The following is a 19,514-nucleotide window of genomic DNA, read 5'->3' as shown; positions in this document are numbered from 1 at the left end:
CAATGGTAGCAAAAGCATAAACTGTGATGAGAAACGCATTTCCCATGGCATGAAATGCACGTGCAAGTTTGTTGAAGACATTTTTGATTTCACTTGGACACAATATTGCCAGTTATGCAGTTATTAATTTTTAAACAGAAATATATATATATATATATATATATATATATATATATATATATCTGTGTGTGTGTTGTAACGCATCGTCGGAAATCATGGAGAGAGGAACGTTGCGTAATCAACCGTGGGTTTCCGACAATAGTAGTAACGGGACCGTTTGGTTGGATGAGTGTGTGATGCTGAGAATATATAGGCTGCATTTTTCTTTTTATTTATTTATTTATTTTGCTTGATTTATCTAATACTTCAAATATAGTTTTGGAAGAACCCTATTGATTTTTGGGGTCAGAAGGCCACGGACTTCATAGAAATAATACACTTAGGCTGCATATAGCCAGTTACCTATGATTTATTGATTATATGATATTCTCGATTCCGGTGTCGCATCAACCTTTAACATCAGTAGTTACTGTTCTCTCGCTATGCAATGAAAATCACGGGGCTTTCGTATACGACCTAAGAATGGCATGAAGAACTTTCACTGCTACGGCCTTGCATAGGTCAACATTTGTTGCACTTCACTGGTGACTTAGTTAAATGAATGAAAAATTATCGAAAGGACGTAAAACTACGGAAGCCGATAGGTGCCAGGGTATAGAATTAATATCCGCCACTTAATTTAACTGGCGGCCGCCAGTTAATTTATGTGACGGCCGCCACTCAATTTAAATCATTTATATGGCTGTCACCAGTTATTCATTCCTCTCTCTTTCTCTATCTCTCTCTCAAAATGAAAGGGGTGCAATCCCTCCCCAATGCTTAGTAATATGTCTGTGATATATATATACAATTAAGAGCATTAAATTATTGTTTTTTCGATTGTACTGTTAAATACGTAGAACCACGGGGCTGACCCTCCATTATTTTGAACGTTCAATTTCTATTATTTTCACATGCAAACTAAATTATTTTCACATGTGAAATAAGATTAATTGGCGGATTGGTCCCCACCCCACTCTTTTGGAATGAACTGATCAATTGAAGGATGAACGGAGCCCCCTCCCTCCAATTTAGGAGTACGAAGTTTGGACAAAAGAGACATTTTAGGTTCCTTTTCTGCTTGTCAACAATTGTAGAAGACAATTTCTCCTCCGACTGTCCCTATACACTTTGAAAAACGATGCTGCCTGTTTATGTACTATTCTAAATCTTTCCAAAATAATCACTCAGCGATACGAATTACATTGTTTTTGCAATTGGCAACCGCCATATATAAATTAAGTGGTGGCCGCTAGATAAAATAACCGGCGGCCGCCAGTTAATTTATATGGCGGCCGCCAGATAATAAGTGGCGGCCGCCAGTTAATTTATATGGCGGCCGCCAGATAATAAGTGGCGGCCGCCAGTTAATTTATATGGCGGCCGCCAGATAATAAGTGGCGGCCGCCAGTTAATTTATATGGCGACCGCCAGTTAAATAAATATTAATTCTATACCCTGGCACCTATCGGTTTCCGTATAAAACAACTTTAAATGCATACGTCTTTGAGGGGGGGGGGGGGTAATGCAATACTTGCATAAGCTACGAGTGAATTATTCACTCTTAAGAAAAGTGACAGTGTTATAAATAGCTGAAACTGTCATATTAAAAAGTAGGTCGGTATGTACCTGGTAACTAGACCGCTGAACATGCGCACTCAGTCGATTTCAATCCCCGACTTAATCAATTGTGAAGTTCAATCATATCATAAGATAGGTTGAAAGTATAACATATACCCTAGACCCCGAGAAATATACTCTGGGCCTTACTAGGGGGCCGTGTACTGACAGTGCATCAATAACACGACCACTTGGGGTTGAGGAGAGGGTCTAATAGCTTTGAAAACAAATATATATAGCAATTAGAGATTCAACATATTTTCTAGGTATCTAAAAATGGTATGAAATATAATTTTAATAGTTCTTTTAGATAACATGGATTAATGTTTTATAAGTAGGTATTGTGAACTTTCTAAGAGCATTCTTAGCGTTCTCGCAAAGGGATCCATGTCATCGGAAGCAGATGTTGACTCTGGCGTACCTCAAGGGGCGGTCCTATTCCCATTACTAATTCTAGCTTTCATTAATGACCTCCCTGAAGTCGTCAACTGCTCGGTCAAACTTTTTGCAGATGACTGTCTCATTTATATGACCGTGAACTCGCCCAATAAATACATCCTACTACGAAAAGACTTGTCAGCTTTAGAGGAATGGGGGGGGGGGGGTTGATAGATGACGGTCCACCCTGAAAAGTGCATGACGGTACACATAACCAACACGGGGAATCCTGTTCACGCCACGTACCAACTTCATGGTCACACCCTAGTGAGTTCCCGGCGGAAGATAGTTTGGGTATATATCAGAAGAGACAATCATGGCATGAACATATGAACCAAACCACAGCAAAGATGCATCGATATATTGGATTCCTCAGACGGACCTAAGGAACTGCCCACAAGACGTTATTTAAAGTACAGGCCCATACAACTCCAGTCTAAAATCAAGTTTATCGAGCGAAGTGAGAGGTTTGATTGTATTCAGACTGATACAAATCTCGCCCTGTACTCTAGTAGGCCTCTAAAGAATTGGACCCTTACCACCAGCATGAGATCCAACAGATCGAACACGTCCAACGCCAATCTGCCAGACTTCCGCTCTAGAGAACCCGGATGTGTGAACAACATGTTCCACCAGTTGGGATGAGAACCACTTCGGCAGAGGAGAGCTGTGAGCAGAGTCGTCATGCTAGATACAAAATCACTTGTTAGTTGAGATCCCTGCCCAAGACCTACCCGCGTTCCATTTTACAAACAACAGAACACGTAGTTCCAGTACCAACAACATCGGGCAGATCAGCACCTGGGTTAACATGTACAAGCTCCTTCCCGGCAACCATCAACATGTGGAACAATATACCATCCACCCACAGCGAAGGCATCATCATCTTTAGACAGTTTTAAAATTGCCATCCAGCCTCAACGGAGCCTTCCCTTAGTAATCTAGGAGTGCAATTTTATCATTGTAATATTAATTTTTTTAGCTGTATTGTCATGCGCTGGAGTAGTTAACACTCATCAATGGGTAAACCCCTAGACGGGAAGAAGAGAGGGAACTATGAACATCCTGTGATTTCTGTAAATTGGAACAACAAATATTTGATATTTAGATATATAAAAAAAACCCGCACACATTCAATAAATCGAGCAGCGCCAGGTTTCTCTGTGTCATAAATTGGATTGGCGTATTATTATATTATATACTAGTATATGGATTGACTGGAATTATTGTTGTGACTATAATACTTGGGTAAATCTACTCATCCGTGATCAGTAGACCGTTTTACAATCAATTTGAATAAAAATAATCTCGATCCGCTCCTAGGTGGTTTTTTTTTATAAAGCAAGGAGCGGACCGAGAAGCTTAGCTTAATCAGATTGTTGTACATTTGTTCTCCATAAATGTACATGTATAATGGCAAAACTCAGTTGTACTTCGGAGAGGAATGTAATCAATGCATGTATATCGTATTATTTCGTCCATCGCAAATGCCGCGCCTCGGTTGACAATGGTTTTCTCGAAATGAAAATTTTCATGTTACCCTCAACTATATGCACTATTTATATACATGTAGTTTGCACTATTCATATAGTGCAGTGTGTAAACATTATATACATATTATGTCAAATATTATGATATATATAATAGTTCATTGAGTTGTGTCATACTCTACAGTAGCGGATCCAGGAAAAATTTCAATAGGATGGGGTTGCAACCCAAGTTTGTGCCTTTTCCGCTTAAAAAAGGGGGAAGGGGTTGAAGAAACCTGAAATGGCAAAAAAATGACCCCCTCTTCTTTTAAACAATATTCAATAAAAGAGAGTGTTGCAACCCCCGTACCCCCGTCTAGACCCGCCACTGCCCCCATCAATTCTACCTTAAACTTACCCTGTAGTAACTGAAATGTATGTTTATTATTCTGAGTTAAAAATGTTAGCAATGTTTCATAATCATGTGCAAGTTTAAGAAACCTGAATCCCACTTTTGATTTGATTTTGACACGCAAATTAAATTGTAGCGGTCCGCGTAAATGGTACTCTTCAAACGGACGGAAAGCTCCTCATCACCATGAGAGTGATCATGTACGTATAGGTGAATCAGTTATTTTTTTTTATATAGATTTTTCTCAATCTTACAACTTGACGCCAATTAGAACTCAGTTTTGAAAAAGTCGAGATCTTTGAGTCATACAGATGAAATTAATATTAGGTCTGGGCACACTCTAATTCCAAGGGAATCTAACCAAATTGACTGTAAATAATTTAGCATGAATCCATTTACTAGAAGAAAAGAGTTTACTACTATTAAAAAGAAAACCAAACCCTATGGGAGCTGATCATGTTTGATAATCGCTTCAAAATTCCTTCACACTGGAAAATTTGGACTGTACGGTCTATGAAGCACGGGTGTCATTTTCCCCTCTAGACTAGCAAACGTGCACGGATATACCACACCAGCCGAACCTAGTCAAAAGCACATCATCCAGTAGAATGTTAGCTCACCTAAGTCCAAGGCCTAGTCATGGAACCCGCCTTTTTGTACATTTTGCCTGGTCTATAATCTTATATGTAGATTGGTAATTCGTTGGTAGACATTATCGCATAAACTCGCCAGATGAACTTCAGCATCTGGCTTCTGAACAGGGGGGTGGGGGTGGGGTGTAAAACGATAGGGGTCTGGGGGCTGTTTTGAAGCCTTAAGTGGATCCAGGGCGAATCATTGCAATGAGATGTGGTGAACCACTAATGGTACTTGAAAATTTAAGTGTTATGAATGAAGACAAATGATTATATCGTATCAAGATCCGCCTCTGAAAAACTTCACAAACCGCATCACTTGTTGACACCGGAAAAAGAAGAAGAAAAAACCAACCAAAAAAAAAACCACACCTTCATTTTGAAAATACGGAAATGGGCTTCAGATAAAAAGAACTTATCTGGGACATAGATTGTGTTACCTGAATCTTAATCAACTTGGCACATGATCAACCGTTGGCAGCGAGATTAATATAAGCCCTTTGGCTTGTTTCTCCATCTATTATCAGACATTGTTTGTAAACATTATTATCAAATTATTTACCAATAAATATTGTTTAAACTAACCGTTGGCATTCAGGAAGTGGGAAAACGAAAACATTAATCTTGTCATCATTCTGTTGGCCAATTCAAGATGTCATGGTTTTTGTGCAAAGTGAGACTTCTGTCAGAGTCAAAACGCGAGGCAGGGAAAGCTTTATTGATCACATTGTCCAGCATTACTAATTCGTTTTGGTTGGGTTTTTTTTTAAAATCCTGAACACGGAAATATTGCATCTTGACAATCATCGATGATGCAACAAGATTTTAAAAAAATAATGCGAGGTGGATTGCATAGCTGATACATTAACCCCACTACCCAGTCATCCCGACAACAACTTTGACCAACCAAGGATAAAATTGTACCATGGATTTGTGTGAAAAACTCGCAACAAGGGTTTTACAACTAAACCATATCACCTACAAAGAAAACTTTAAAATCAATGCAAAAGTAACTGTTCTAAAAATGGTGAAGATTCTGATCGGTGCACTTGGGCCATATGTACTATTTGCTTATAGAGAAGCTCCACATGAAAAAACTGGCTTTTCGCCGTTCTAGTTATTGTATAGCTGACCAGTGCACATTCCTATCACAAGGGTCCTCCCTGTGCAGGTACTGGTTGTATGATATAATTAAACGATAGTTCCTATTATATTTCTACATACAATGTATATACAACGATTCACATGTAGGTAAATTGCAATCCAAGATCACATCCCTTTACTTTCGCTGTTAAACTTGATCTCTCCTCTCTCACAAGGTAGCTCCTAATTATCCCCTCCCAGAGGACACTCTTCTCAAACCAAAGACATGAATTTATTAACTCTCACTTTCATCTCTTAAAAGCCAATAATTCAAAATAAACAGGAGGCATTAGAATCATTTGAATTACTAACCATAAACATTCACTCAATCGACACGGGCTAAACAGCCATCGTCCTGCACCTGCTACTTCAAACCAAACTCTTTTACTCTCTCTCTCTCTATCTGCAAATACGGCATATCATTTGATAACAATAATTAATTGACTAAGAGATTTATCTGTAGAAGAGTCTCCACAACATTTAAAGGATTTTATGACAGGAGATGAGGAAATCAAAACATCAGCAATTGATTCTGTAATTAACATTAGAAACAGACTGGCCGACGTCACGCAAATTGTACACAGAAAAACAGTGCAAAATTAAAACATGGTGTGATCGATTAGCAACTAATAGAATCCCCGAGTCCGTGAGATGAACTTCTCATCCCTCTTCCCTCAGACTATGGAAAATGACAGCTCACTGGAAACATCCATTCCAGTGATCAGCAAAGTCGATTTTGCGGGACGACGTGAGCTTGTCACATATATTGGTGATTAAATAAATAAATATATAAACCTACTTCGACTCTACAATCGTGTCATGCTTTCGGTATCAACAGATGATGAAAACTGTGGAACTGAACAGCATAATTCAAACGACTCGCTAGAATCGATTTCGGATCTGGTCTTTGGACATTCTCTTGCCTAACAACAAATAAACGCTCGCGGGGAAGTCTGCGAGAAAGTTTCAACTGTAACCACTATATTAAACCCGGTAGAGGTGAAGCACACGATTCGGACTACATCCACGATGTGCGGCTTGTCACGCACAGATTCTACCGAGTACCAGAAGCTAAGCGACAGATAGTGAAGGGGTCGATACATGAAATGATGGAGTAGGGTCTGATTCCACCATCAAAAAGTCCATGGGCCTCACTCATTGTCTTGGTCAACAAATCTAACGGAACAATAAGAAATTGTGGCGATTACAGAAAGTTGAATAATATCCTTACCCTGTTCCTCGTATTTACAAGCGAATCATTTGAACCAGTTGGAAGCTCAACATATATGAGCAGATGTAATTTGACTAAATGTTGATAGGTTCCTTAAAATATAATTTCTGTGGAAACGAGGGGGGGGGGGTATTTATATTCGGTCTTTCCTAGGACCCTTCGTTTCCACAGAAATTACTTATAACGCATGAAAAATCTGCATTCATTACTCCATTTTGGTCAGTTTGAATCATACTTCACACTTGCGGTATCAAACTTTCAAGCCACGGATGATTCCCCATTGCCATGGTAAGGGCCAGAACAACGCGAACATCACAGACATCATAACTGATCCACTGAAAAGGACCTGCAGACTCCTTTGGATGGGGAAAAAGTACAACCATTCTTTAAAGAAATCGTAAATGACCGCTCCAGTGGTGATAACCCCAATTTCAACCTGACATCCATGTTTATTGTTTAACGTCCCGGTCGAGAATTTTTTACTCATATAGAGACGTCACCATTGCCGGTGAAGGGCTGCAAAATTATAGCCTATGTTCGGCGCTTACGGCCTTTGAGCAGGGAGGGATCTTTAAAAATCGTGCAACACCTAATGTGACACGGGACCTCGGTTTTTGCGGTTTCATCCGAAGGACCGTCCCATTTAATCGCCTCTTACGACAAAGAATTAAACGTTATCTATTTTAAAACTTCCAGTGAAGAAACAATCGAGGCAGTATTTATCCAGGTGTTATTCGATGTAGATAACCATATAGTTTATTTGAGCAAAATTAATAATAATAAATAAAATAAAATAATAAAAAAAACAACAACACGGAAATAAATAAATCTAACTTAACATACACACAAATACAAGAGAGAGAGAAAGAGAGAAGATTGGTCTACAATAGAAAAAGAGTTTCTTTTCTTTGTTTTATATGTTGTATAAAGAACAATTTCGAAATGGATCACAAACCGGATAAAACTGACGTGGGGTTCCTTGCACGTCTGAAGGGTGTGTGAACGCCGGCGCAGATGGAATGTCAGGAATCCTCACGGTGTATTGTAGTGTGAACGTTCAAAGTGTATTCGGCATTCTTAGATTTAATGCAGTCGCTTAGGATTTATATTTGCTATATCAACCCGCAAAGTTTGCTATCAATTGACTGTTTTAAAAATGTTTATTTGAACTGGTTAAAGTGATCATTGACTTGATAACATTCAAGTGAAATCATTGAAAATTATAAGCTAGTTAAAATTTCAACTTTAAGTAAAATTATTGAAATTTATAAACTAGTTACAAATTCAACGTAAGGTAAATTTTGATCGTTAGAAGGATGGTATTGATTAGAATGTTTACTACTTCTAAACCCTAATTGCTGCAAGATGCAGACTGATATGTGATAAGGTCATGACTGCCATTAACTTTTAGGCTAACAAGTGAAATAGAATTCTTGTTATCAATGGTTCTTATATTTAGTGCCCTAGTCTCAGGAGAATAGTGTCCGATGTCCATGTTCCCACTCAGGTTAATTGAGCACTTTCTTCTGCCAAATTCTGTCTTGTAAAGTATTTCTCGAGAATACAAAAACAGGAAGTTTTAGCGTATCAAGTACCCTTGCTATAAAATATATCAACAGAGAACTTTCGGTTTTAAAGTTGAAAACGAGGCATCCCCTCGGATTAAATAGCTTATCATTTATAAGATACATAGAACATTTCTGCCATTGCTAATGAAGTCAGAAACATGAGGGATTTGGGATCTTCCTTCCCATAACCTTCACCCTGTAAATTTACAATTGAAATCCAATAAGAACCACGGTATCACCCGAGTGCAGTTGTATTAATCAAATACAAACAATGTAACAAAGAAATGACCTCTAACAGGCATCGTGTAATTTACGGACTGGAGTCATGGCGTTTTTGTGTGGATTTGGAATCAGCTTTTAAAGGGAGTTTGAAATAAATATTTTGGTGTTGAACATCAGAAATATTGGACCTTCCTAATGCAAGGATAAAATATCCATGGCAAGCCCTTTAACTATTTATTCGTAAAATAAGATATCTCTTTAAATAAGCGATATCTCTTTACACTAGAGAGATATCTCTTTTGGTTGTAGAGATATATCTCTGTAAGTTAGAGAGATGTCTCTGTACGCTAGGGAGATATCCTTTTAACCAAAATAGATATCTCTACGCTATGGAGATATCTCTTAAAGATAGAGAGATATCTCTCAAAGAGAAAGAGATATATCTTTAGCGTAAAGAGATATCTCTCTCTCAATATATCTTTAAGTTAGTGAGATATCTCTTTAAATTTTCAAAAAGAGATATCTCTTTAACTTGAAAATATCTCTTTAATTTTTCCCCCAGTGATCATAATGACTTATCCCTGTTGCATCGCCATTAATATGATGTAACCCTATTTTTTTTAACCAATCAAAATACTTCTAGTGTAAAATTGACGGAAAAGGTTGAAGAGGTGGTTGGGGTAACATTATCAAGTTGCCGAGAGGCTTAATCCAGTCTAGCTCACACATTTTATCAATTTATTGTCTTTGTTTTTTGTTACCTGTATACACTTCACATGCGGTAAACGCAAAATCTTCACCCGAGATTGCAGCCATCATGGTAAGATTTGCTTTGGCGGGCTTCCGGTTAAGGGAGAATTCCTTAAGTATTCAATCTAATAAAAAATATTGGAAAGAGATATCTCTTTCTCTTTGAGAGATATCTCTTTTAGCTTTTAGAGATATATCTCTAGGAATTTTTACAGAGATTCTCTTTAAATAAAGGGGATATCTCTCAAGTAAAAAGAGATATATCTCAGAGTAAAATAGATATCTCTTTTAGTGAAAGAGATATCTCTCTAAGTGAAAGAGATATCTCTCTAAGTGAAAGAGATATATCTCAAAGTGAAAGAGATATATCTCTAAATGTAAGATATGTCTCTAAAAGTCAAATAGATATCTCTCTAAATAAGTGAAAAGGATATCTTTCTAAATGAAAGAGATATCTCTCTAAGTGAAAGAAATATCTCCTTTTTAGAGAGATATCTCTTAAAATACCTCTTTGAAATAAGAGATATTTCTTTAATTTAAAGAGATATCTTATTTTTCCAATAAATAGTAAAAGTGCTTGCCATAAACGCCTATGTTATCCCTGTTATGTAAAGAAGACTCAAGCCTTGTTTATGTTTACAAACAAACTAGTGAAATGTTAATTTTGTAATTCAAAGCATCCTAATTTTGCACAAACACAAATGTAACTTTTAAATGGCAGATTTTACCTAAAGAATACTTGAAATGTGATATATATCATAAACTTATATCGATAACCATAACTTTTTCAAACTTTGTAAACAATAGCATACCTGAATCCTTGTTTACACAACAAATAATAAACTCTCTATAATGTGCTTCTGTCTTAACATAACTTTAAACTGCCGTCTCTTAGTTGTTTTTATAAGGATGAGCACATTTAATTGATTAACATCCTTTCGTTATATATTTATTCTTCTAAGATTTTTCATATTGAAAGTTAAAATCCATGCAGGTTAGTGTACGTATTTGTCATTCTCAATTACTGACCTTGGTGCTCCACGTGTAGTGGTGTTTGACATTGTAACAATAAAATCGGTTAGTTTCCTCCCGTTTTGTTTATGCATTGTTTTGCGTAGAGACGTCATTAACTTTAGGTGAAGTGCCATAAATGGTTCACCTATGCGGCGCTCAGGACCAGCGGTGAGGGTTCTTTATCGTGCCTACCGCGACACGGGACCCCGTTTTTTATGGTCATATCCAAAAGACCCGTGACTGTCGGAAAGTCAGCTGCCTATGCCGAGCATCTTAGTGTCAGTTGACGCGGTGCGGAATCGAACCCGGGCTTCTTAGTTGTGAAGCGAACGCCCCAACCACTTGCTACAGCGGCCGGTGATAAGTATCACGTGGTTTAGATACTAGTGGTCTTTTATGATATACATATATATGCATGTACCCTCGTTTATTTTCGGAATTTTTTAATGAGATGGCCAACCAAGACTAGACTTCACACATAAACTTAGAATAGACTTTAAAAATCTAATTTTCAGATACATGAAGATCTAATTCAGAATTTTTTTTTTCATAATGGCCAATAAAGAACACGATTCAAGGTATCAGTGTAGGATTTATGTGAATTTGACTAGTCAGGGATATTTACAATATCTAATTTTTGACTTCGGTATATTGTTTAATATGTGTCCAGGAACTACAATGTATCAAAATGACAAAAACAATGATGTCAGTTGGTACAAATTTTATATCAAGAAAAAGGTCTGTACAATAAATATACTTTTCAATCCGAATAAAGTGGGAAATGGAACATTTCAAGGTCACTCAAGGTCTGTGTCACCAGGCCCTTTTTGATACTTAAAACATTCATATCTATTTACCCAAGTCGTGTAGAAATATGGTCAAAGACCTTTAGATACTGCTCATATTCTATTACATTTGTTTACGAACCAGAGGCTCACGATGCCCTTGTTGATGTAACATTTTATGTGCACTCTTTAAGGGGACTGGAAATATGATGACAATATAGACTATTGGTTTAAATGGCATTGTCATCACGTGATGTAGTGTGATACATCTGTCAACTATAAGCCTTCTTTACTAGCTACAATTACCATAGCTTCACACCCTTCTAACCTACATCAGTTAGCATTCCAAAAAAACACTCCAGCAACAACGTGGAGGTCGTCTGATATACCTTACACCACACACCAGTGAAAGCAGTAGCACCAGACAGCTATATATATCGACAGATTAATGGTATCAACATGTCCTCAAGATTTCATCAAGTCCTTTTGTTATATTGTATTTACCAATATAACAAAGGATATACCAAAAAAGCTAGCACTAAACCGAAACTAAAGCTACAAATGTATTATTGACTGGCTGTTGAATTTGTTTACTCTAGAGCGAATTACATGAATTAGAACACGTCCTATTCGTCCATTGAAGTGATCCACGATTACATAATTCGACGTCACTGTTCTCTATTCCTGAAACAAGATCTGAGCTCCTGCTGAATTGTGTTACTCCATGTCTAATGGAAACCTCGAATCCAAACACGATATCTATTTAGTTTATAACTTATCTGTTAAAAAATTATGATATATCAACATTCTTATATTTAATCAAATAATTCAGATAACATATAAAACTCTACACTCCAAATTTTCACTGTAAAATATGACTCCAAACCCCACTCCAAAAATCACACAAAGGTTTTCCAGTTTTCTTGATATTTGCACTTCTTGATATCCAACAGGAACCCAGTTCTTTTAGTAATTTGTTATTTCCCGAAAGTCTATCAAATTATAGATAAGAAAATATTGGACACAAAGAATTTCGAAATTTCCTTTCCGATGCCTTTGAACTTTTACGTATAACCGTTAAAAGGAATCGGAGCTCAGGTATCGCTCCTGCAAGTCTAAGAACATTTGGAATGAAAAAAATGTAGCTTAAATCTTGTACATAAGAAGATACCTTTCTTCTGTGAACCAACAGGAACAACAAATTTGGATGAAAATGTATCTTATTTTCCCATCGAGAAAGTTTGACTTTTAATCTCATCTTTAAAATCAATACGAATTAAAGGCTGTGCGTAAAGACCCATTCCTAAAAGTAAACCCTGTATACCGATCGTTCACAATGTCCCTTCTAGTGACCTTGACCTTCGACCCTAGAAAACAAGCTCTTCATGTAACGTACTATTCCTGTAAATCTAATAACAATTTGATGAAAATCGTGTCTTTTAAAAATCTTGTACACAAATTTCGGAGTCTTTGTCGGAGACCGTGACCCTTTATCTGTGACCTGGAAAACCAATAGGAACTAAGGCCTTTTAATTAAAGGTAATACTCCTACGAACATGATAAGATTTGAATGAAAAATGTAGCTTAAATTTTGTATTATTGAAAAGCGCTAGGAACAAGTAACATTCTGAAAGGTATTGTTCTTGCTAGTTTGATCAAACCCGAGTAAGAAATGTGGTCCAGAATCTTATATACACGAGTCTGAAAAGAAAATGAATAAAATTGGTTGTTTTTTTTTAAACACAACAACAAACGAACGGCTAATTCTGTTGCGAGAGGATAGATGACTACAGTCTGTTTCGTGATACCGGTGCCTAAAAACAATTCAAAAGCATGTAAAACTGGAATGTGGCACAAAACTAACTCTAAGTCCATTTACTGTGTAATATTTTAATTTAGTTTTCACCAATGCTGTGATGACCATGCTAACTTTTATCTTCATACAAGCTATCAACTGATATTCTAGGTCATTGGCGGGTCATACAGCTCTCCCTCCTTGTACATTTTTTTCTTTTCTTTCAAAACCTATTTACACATGATGATATGAAAAAGGTCATGCAAATACGATAGAAGAAACTGAAGAAGAAAAAAATGACACCGAAAATGCAACGAAAGAAAAAAAAACTGTCTTTTTTTTTTTTTAAAAGGTGGTCCGCAAGGTGCAAAAAGATAGAATTCCTTGATTTTCATGTAAGTATAATTGAAAAATGTCAATATCATTGCTTCCTAATTCTACAGAGATAAAGATATTTAAATACTACATGATTTGTTTGGATCTATTATGTGTAGAGATCACACAGAGTGTGTAATTGAAGTTGGCGCAGCATTAGTCCCGTACGGCTGGTATTTACATGGTCTGTTTACCTGGCTTTTGTGTTGGCAGTCTGCTACCTGTTGGTACAATAGATCCACTATCTAGCAAGCTAGCTCACGAGGCATCAGACCTGATAATTTTTATTCCTAAGTGGATCAAATTTACCTGACTTGCTTGAAAAAGGTGACGTTTTACAAACAGCTAAAATTTGCAAACCTAGTGCAAAGTTCAAAGGTAAAGAAAGGTTAAAAATCTTTAAAACCATACATATTTATGAGTCTAGGCTGTCACAACAAAGCATTATTGATTTGGAATAGTTAGGCCTCATTGTCATCGCTCACTTAAGTTTGTGTAGCAAAGGTATTGATACTTGGTACACAGGTGATTATGTTCCAACAAGAAAGAGGTGAAATCTATGCCAACAATCACGACATGCTGATTGCTAGCTCAACCCAAAATGCCGTGAGTATTGTAAGAGTCAGATTATCAGTCACTCAGTGGAAACAATTTGCTAAACATTTGTATTATGAAGTAGAATTAGAAATATTTATCTGATATAATGTAAGAATGATTGGATTGATTGCTTTGACGACTGCATTGACTTTTGTCTAGGTACATATTAAGAGTATTACTCTTTAAAAAAAATGACCTCGATAAAATTTGCCGATGATCCTTTAATTCTGAATGGCATTTGACTTATGAAATATATATAGTGATTGATTTCTTGAAAATTTAAATTTAATCCAAATATTTCTTTTTAACGCATGTAGATGAACTTCATTTGTTGTTCTTTGTGTCTCTGGAAAAAATGTATTACTTTTAACTGGAGCTAACGTGAACTTTCTGATCGAAGTTTGCCCATCTGTCCATCCATCTGTCTGCCTGTTCGTTTTGCAAAAAATCTACATCTGCTCAAGAATCACTGAACCAATTCCCATCAAACTTGGCACAAAACATGCTTGGGTATAGAGGATTATGACAGGCTCTGACCTCTTCCAAGGGGAGATAACTAGAAAACAAAATTCCGAGAACCACCAAACTTGAAATTCAGGTTTGTTCAAACTGTCTCCCCTAGGCAGGGTCAGGAATAGGGATCTAAAGCTTTTACATTTAAAAAAAAATACAGGAAAAAAATCTTTCGAAACCTTCTCAACCACTAACGTTCAGTTTGCCAAATTGTTATGGATATGTGGTGTACATTCACATTTGTTCAAACCATTGACCCTGGGGCCAGGGCGGGGTCACAATATGGGTTTAAAGTTTGTACATAGATATAATTCTTTTTCAAATCTTCCTCCCAAGAACCGAAAAGGTTGTGGAACTGATATATGGATGCAAACATCACCATGTAATGTAGATTGAATATTTCAATAAAATTCGACCACTGAGGCAATGGTGGGGCCACAACTGGGGCGTAAATTTAAGTTTCAGCCGATCAGGTGAGCGACATGGTACGAGGTCCTTTTGCTTTAAACTACAATTAATCACGGTCTTCTGTTTTCAACGGAAGACCCCCCTTGATAGCCCTACAGAAGAGAATATGATAAATTCGTCGTCTGTTAACGTCCACAGGTTTAGCGATATCGATCTGAACATTGAAAGAAGTACGCTTTACATTGTTGCGTATAAAATTACATTTCTTCTCCAGAACCACTTATATAAATAGTCAATTTCAACCAAATTTTGTGCAAAGTGTTCTTAATTAAGGGGATTTAAGTTTATTTAATTAAAGGGTCGCGTCCCTTTCCAATGAGAAATATAAATAAGATAGGGCAGTAAAAATCTGATGTAAAACCTATGGACAACATTTGGGAGTATCCTTACATAGACTTTGAGGATTCAGCTCAGTTTAAATGCTGGCTTTTTGAATGAAGATGTGGCCACACAAACGTCACCTCGAACGACTACTCCTACGAGTTTGCGTCCCTACGTTCCTTTAACTAAACTAAAACGGAATAAGATAGAAATAGAATAAAACAGAAATAAAAGCACACAGTCCCACCACAGAACCTCTGGCCGGCTCAAGTACCCGAACGACCTCGACATTCTCTACAACACACAATGACAAAAATTGAAAAAGTTCCAAATATTAACAGTTTTGATAAAAATGATTTAAATCTTGCCTACACACGAACTTGCTATCCACTGTAGAACGCAATAACAAAGATAAACAGAGTTTAACTCCGCCATCGTGATTTTTCCATATGCATGGTCCTAAAGTAAATTTAGTTCCATCACTGTCGCCATCTTGATTTTCCAAGGACTTAATTACAGTATGTATTCACAACTTGGTAGATGAAACACCCTGTCCGTGATTAAAATAACTCAGCTGCCTTTTCCTAGCTCCACGATGATTCAAAATGTTAATATAGTATTTGTGTAATTTTGAGAGTTCGCCAGTTTATGGTCATTGAGCATAGCAACTTCTTGATCAATTGCAACATATACATTTCTCAAAATAAAGTCATGATGTTTTGAAACCTAAGTATGGGATTGATGACTCAAATCTATTCTCATGTGGTCACGGAGCCAGCTCGAGTTCTATCAAGATCATCTGTCCTTCACTCCTTCGAGAAAGAGACTTTTACCGAGAGAAAATCAGGGAATGTAACAATAGGGTTGTTTTGATGACATGCCTTTATATGAATGCAGATCAACTGGAATTGATCAAGTCATTTTCGTTTCCCTTAAATCTTCTTTTCGCCATTTCAATATAGACCAAAATAACCAACCGCCTAACACCAATGGATATAAAATTCCTGAAATTTAAAATTGTGTGAAAACGGACTTACATGTATAACAGACACATGAAAATAATCATGAACGAATCGGCATCTTAATATAGTGTAAATGGATTAACATGTAAATGGATAACAGACACATGAAAATAATCATGAACGAATCGGCATCTTAATATAGTGTAAATGGATTAACATGTAAATGGATTACATGCCGAGATAAGACGACGCCACCACGTGTCGTCACGATTCAACTGACGTCCACGTCAGAATCGCATGCTTATGACATCGTTGGGTATCTATTATTTTATTTTAAACATATTTTATTATGTAATCAATACCTGATTAGGATTAAGCAGCAAGCATTAATGCCTATATGAGCCTTCTCCTTAAGGTGACTAATTACATGTATACATAAATGTAGTAATAATTTGGTAAGTTCTATGTTGTTACAAAGGGAAAATTAAAATCCAGCAAAGCAAGTAGAATAGAAAATTGTCAAAGAGAAAGGAAAAAGAGAAACAAAATAAAAAACAACGAGAGAGAGAGAGAGAGAGAGAGAGAGAGAGAGAGAGAGAGAGAGAGAGGGGGATACGAAGGGGAAAAAACATATGCATACCGGTTTGTAGACTTAATGATTTTGAATGGTATGCACTTACATTAGAGGTGTTGACTAGACAAAACGTTCGGTGCTGCAATAAAAGCATGCACTGCTTAAAGTGTCTTTATATTGCTTTGAAGCCCATGGTCAAAGCAAAACATTTACCCGAAAATAGTCATTTCAATTATATTACATTTTATTACGGATGACACATATCTTTGGACATAACGAAAGAGGAGTGGTGACTCAATTCGGTTTTAATCACTTCCAACATCTTCCTTAAGACTTGCGTATTTTCTCTTATCATGATAAACCACGTGTTTGTTTTTCATGACGGGATACTGGCCACTGATACAACTTCATGCGTTCTGATAAGTTAAGTGGGACATTTTTTTCTCTCTCTCTCTCTCTCTTTTCCCTCGACCTATCTCCCTACAACTCCATGCTCTTACAATTTTCAAGAAGGCAGTCTGAAAAACTTTTTTTGACATTATTTTCAAATGACGAGTTTAAAATCTATAATCGCGAAATATTTTACCATGTCAAAGGAAAAAATCAAAATCAAAATCAGCAACCCAGGTTAAGGGTTAGATTCTATAAATGCATAATATTGTATGTTTGCCCCCCCCCCCCCCAAACAAAACAATATCATTTTTGTAAACCAAGTGAAAATAGCAAAAACTCCCATAAAAATTCTACGAGTAGATCTACTATTTCTATGATTTACATGTATGATATAGATATTTAAAAGACAACAACGAAAAGGGCGTAACCGTGGCATTTCTTGTAGTTTGACAAAGTGACAAATATCTGTGTACTGATGCCATCTATGAACCTTGTCCTTTGATTATTTGAATCAATGTTTTCTTCTTGGTATTGTACAAGATCTCTCTCTCTCTCTCTCTCTTTCTCTCTCTCAAACATAATGTAATAATATACTTACTAGCTCTACAATCACAGACAGTATCGACTCAATAAGCTTTACACTGTAAAGTTAATATCAAATTAAATGATAAATATATGATCAAACTCACAAGAACTTGACTTTGCAACAACAAAAATTGATTGGGCATAACTACAGTATTAGAACAAAACACACAGGGAAGACCCACAGAAAATCAAGCTACATACACATAATCTGACACTGTAGTCTTGTATATAATGATCTAAATATATCTCTAATATGTAAAAATAGTAGTCTTAATATATTCCCTGTGCAACTTTGGGGGAAGGGGGGTGTCGGCTTAAAGAGGGACAACTCTTAACCCAGTGAAGGATATACTCGCGTCTTTCTCTGTCCCTGGTTGTGTGTGGGCTACCTTTCCTTCTCCTAACTCCAAACACCATTGTGTTGTGAATTAAAAGTTTTAATCTATTTCAGTTCATTATGGAAAATTGTCAATATCAAAATAAGATTTTATTCACAATAATGGGACAAACTTACATTTTCCAATAAATTTCGTACAAAACCATACTTTTTAAAAACATTTTTCAGAAATTTGTTTCTTAATTCTTACAACAAAACTGTCATTGTTCTCAGTTTAAATGAATGTGATAGTTGTAATATTATTCTGTTGATTTTTATTGTGAAAGCGTTTTCTAAAATTTTAGTGAGAATGCATATATAGTGACTATGTTGTGAAACTCTAAATGGCACAGTAAATTGGTTAAAACATATCATTAAATGATCCACATTCATCAATATAATTTAACAGAAATGGAGCTACCTCCCCAGGTTGTCTTGAAAAATGATACTTTTATGTAAAGCAAAACAGCAGGACAAATCAAATAGGTCTTCAGTTACACAGGGTGTAGGCCTATATCAAAAACCAACACCAAACACTACTACTCTGTGAAGGGACTTAACCTTGTGCGTCAGATAAAAACATTATATATACTGTATTATTATAATGCTAGGATCATCAAACTTGGTACACATGTTTCCAATGATAGAGGCATGAGCCCATTGGTTTTTTTTTCAAGGTCAAACTTACATGGATAATTTTACATAGACACGAAACAAGATAGAAACAGTACTGATACAGCTCAGGTAATCTAACTTAACCGTAAAAGAAATGTACATCTATCTGTCCGCGCCTTGTGGTCAGATAAAACAGTACTTATAACGCTAGGGTCTTTAAACTAGGTGCACACGTTCCCAATAATTAGAGGAAGAAGCATTTTGTTTTTGAAGGTCATGGGTCAAACTTGCATAGGTAATTTTATAGGCACAAAACAAAACAGAAAAAAAAGTACTAATAAGGCTAGGACAATAAAACTTAATACACATTCTCAACCATCCAAGACGGGTTGCATGGTGGCATGATGCAATGTTTGTGTGTATGTTAATTGTCTGTCACTCAGCACCATGTGAAAAGGATAAAACAAAATATTAATACGACTAGGATATTAAACCTAGTACACATGTTTCCCATGGTAAGAGGAAAATGTCAGATATTATTCAAGGTCAAAGTC

The 19,514-nt window shown here is 36.4% G+C and overlaps 1 protein-coding gene across 1 annotated transcript in view; it reads left to right on the top strand.

Annotated features, from left to right (window-relative positions):
• The first annotated feature begins 13,962 nt into the window (after nt 1-13,962).
• The window catches only part of LOC125669267 (zinc finger MIZ domain-containing protein 1-like), a 52,964-nt gene continuing 47,412 nt past the window's right edge, over nt 13,963-19,514 (top strand). Inside the window, exon 1 of the mRNA XM_048903706.2 lies at nt 13,963-14,162. The gene's annotated coding sequence lies outside the window, so the exon portion shown is untranslated. The remainder of the gene's footprint in view (nt 14,163-19,514) is intronic.

Source organism: Ostrea edulis, chromosome 4, assembly GCF_947568905.1.
Source record: "Ostrea edulis chromosome 4, xbOstEdul1.1, whole genome shotgun sequence".
NCBI lineage: Eukaryota > Metazoa > Mollusca > Bivalvia > Ostreida > Ostreidae > Ostrea > Ostrea edulis.
Note: the sequence above shows the minus strand (reverse complement) of the source record. Positions and strands in the feature narration are given on the sequence as shown.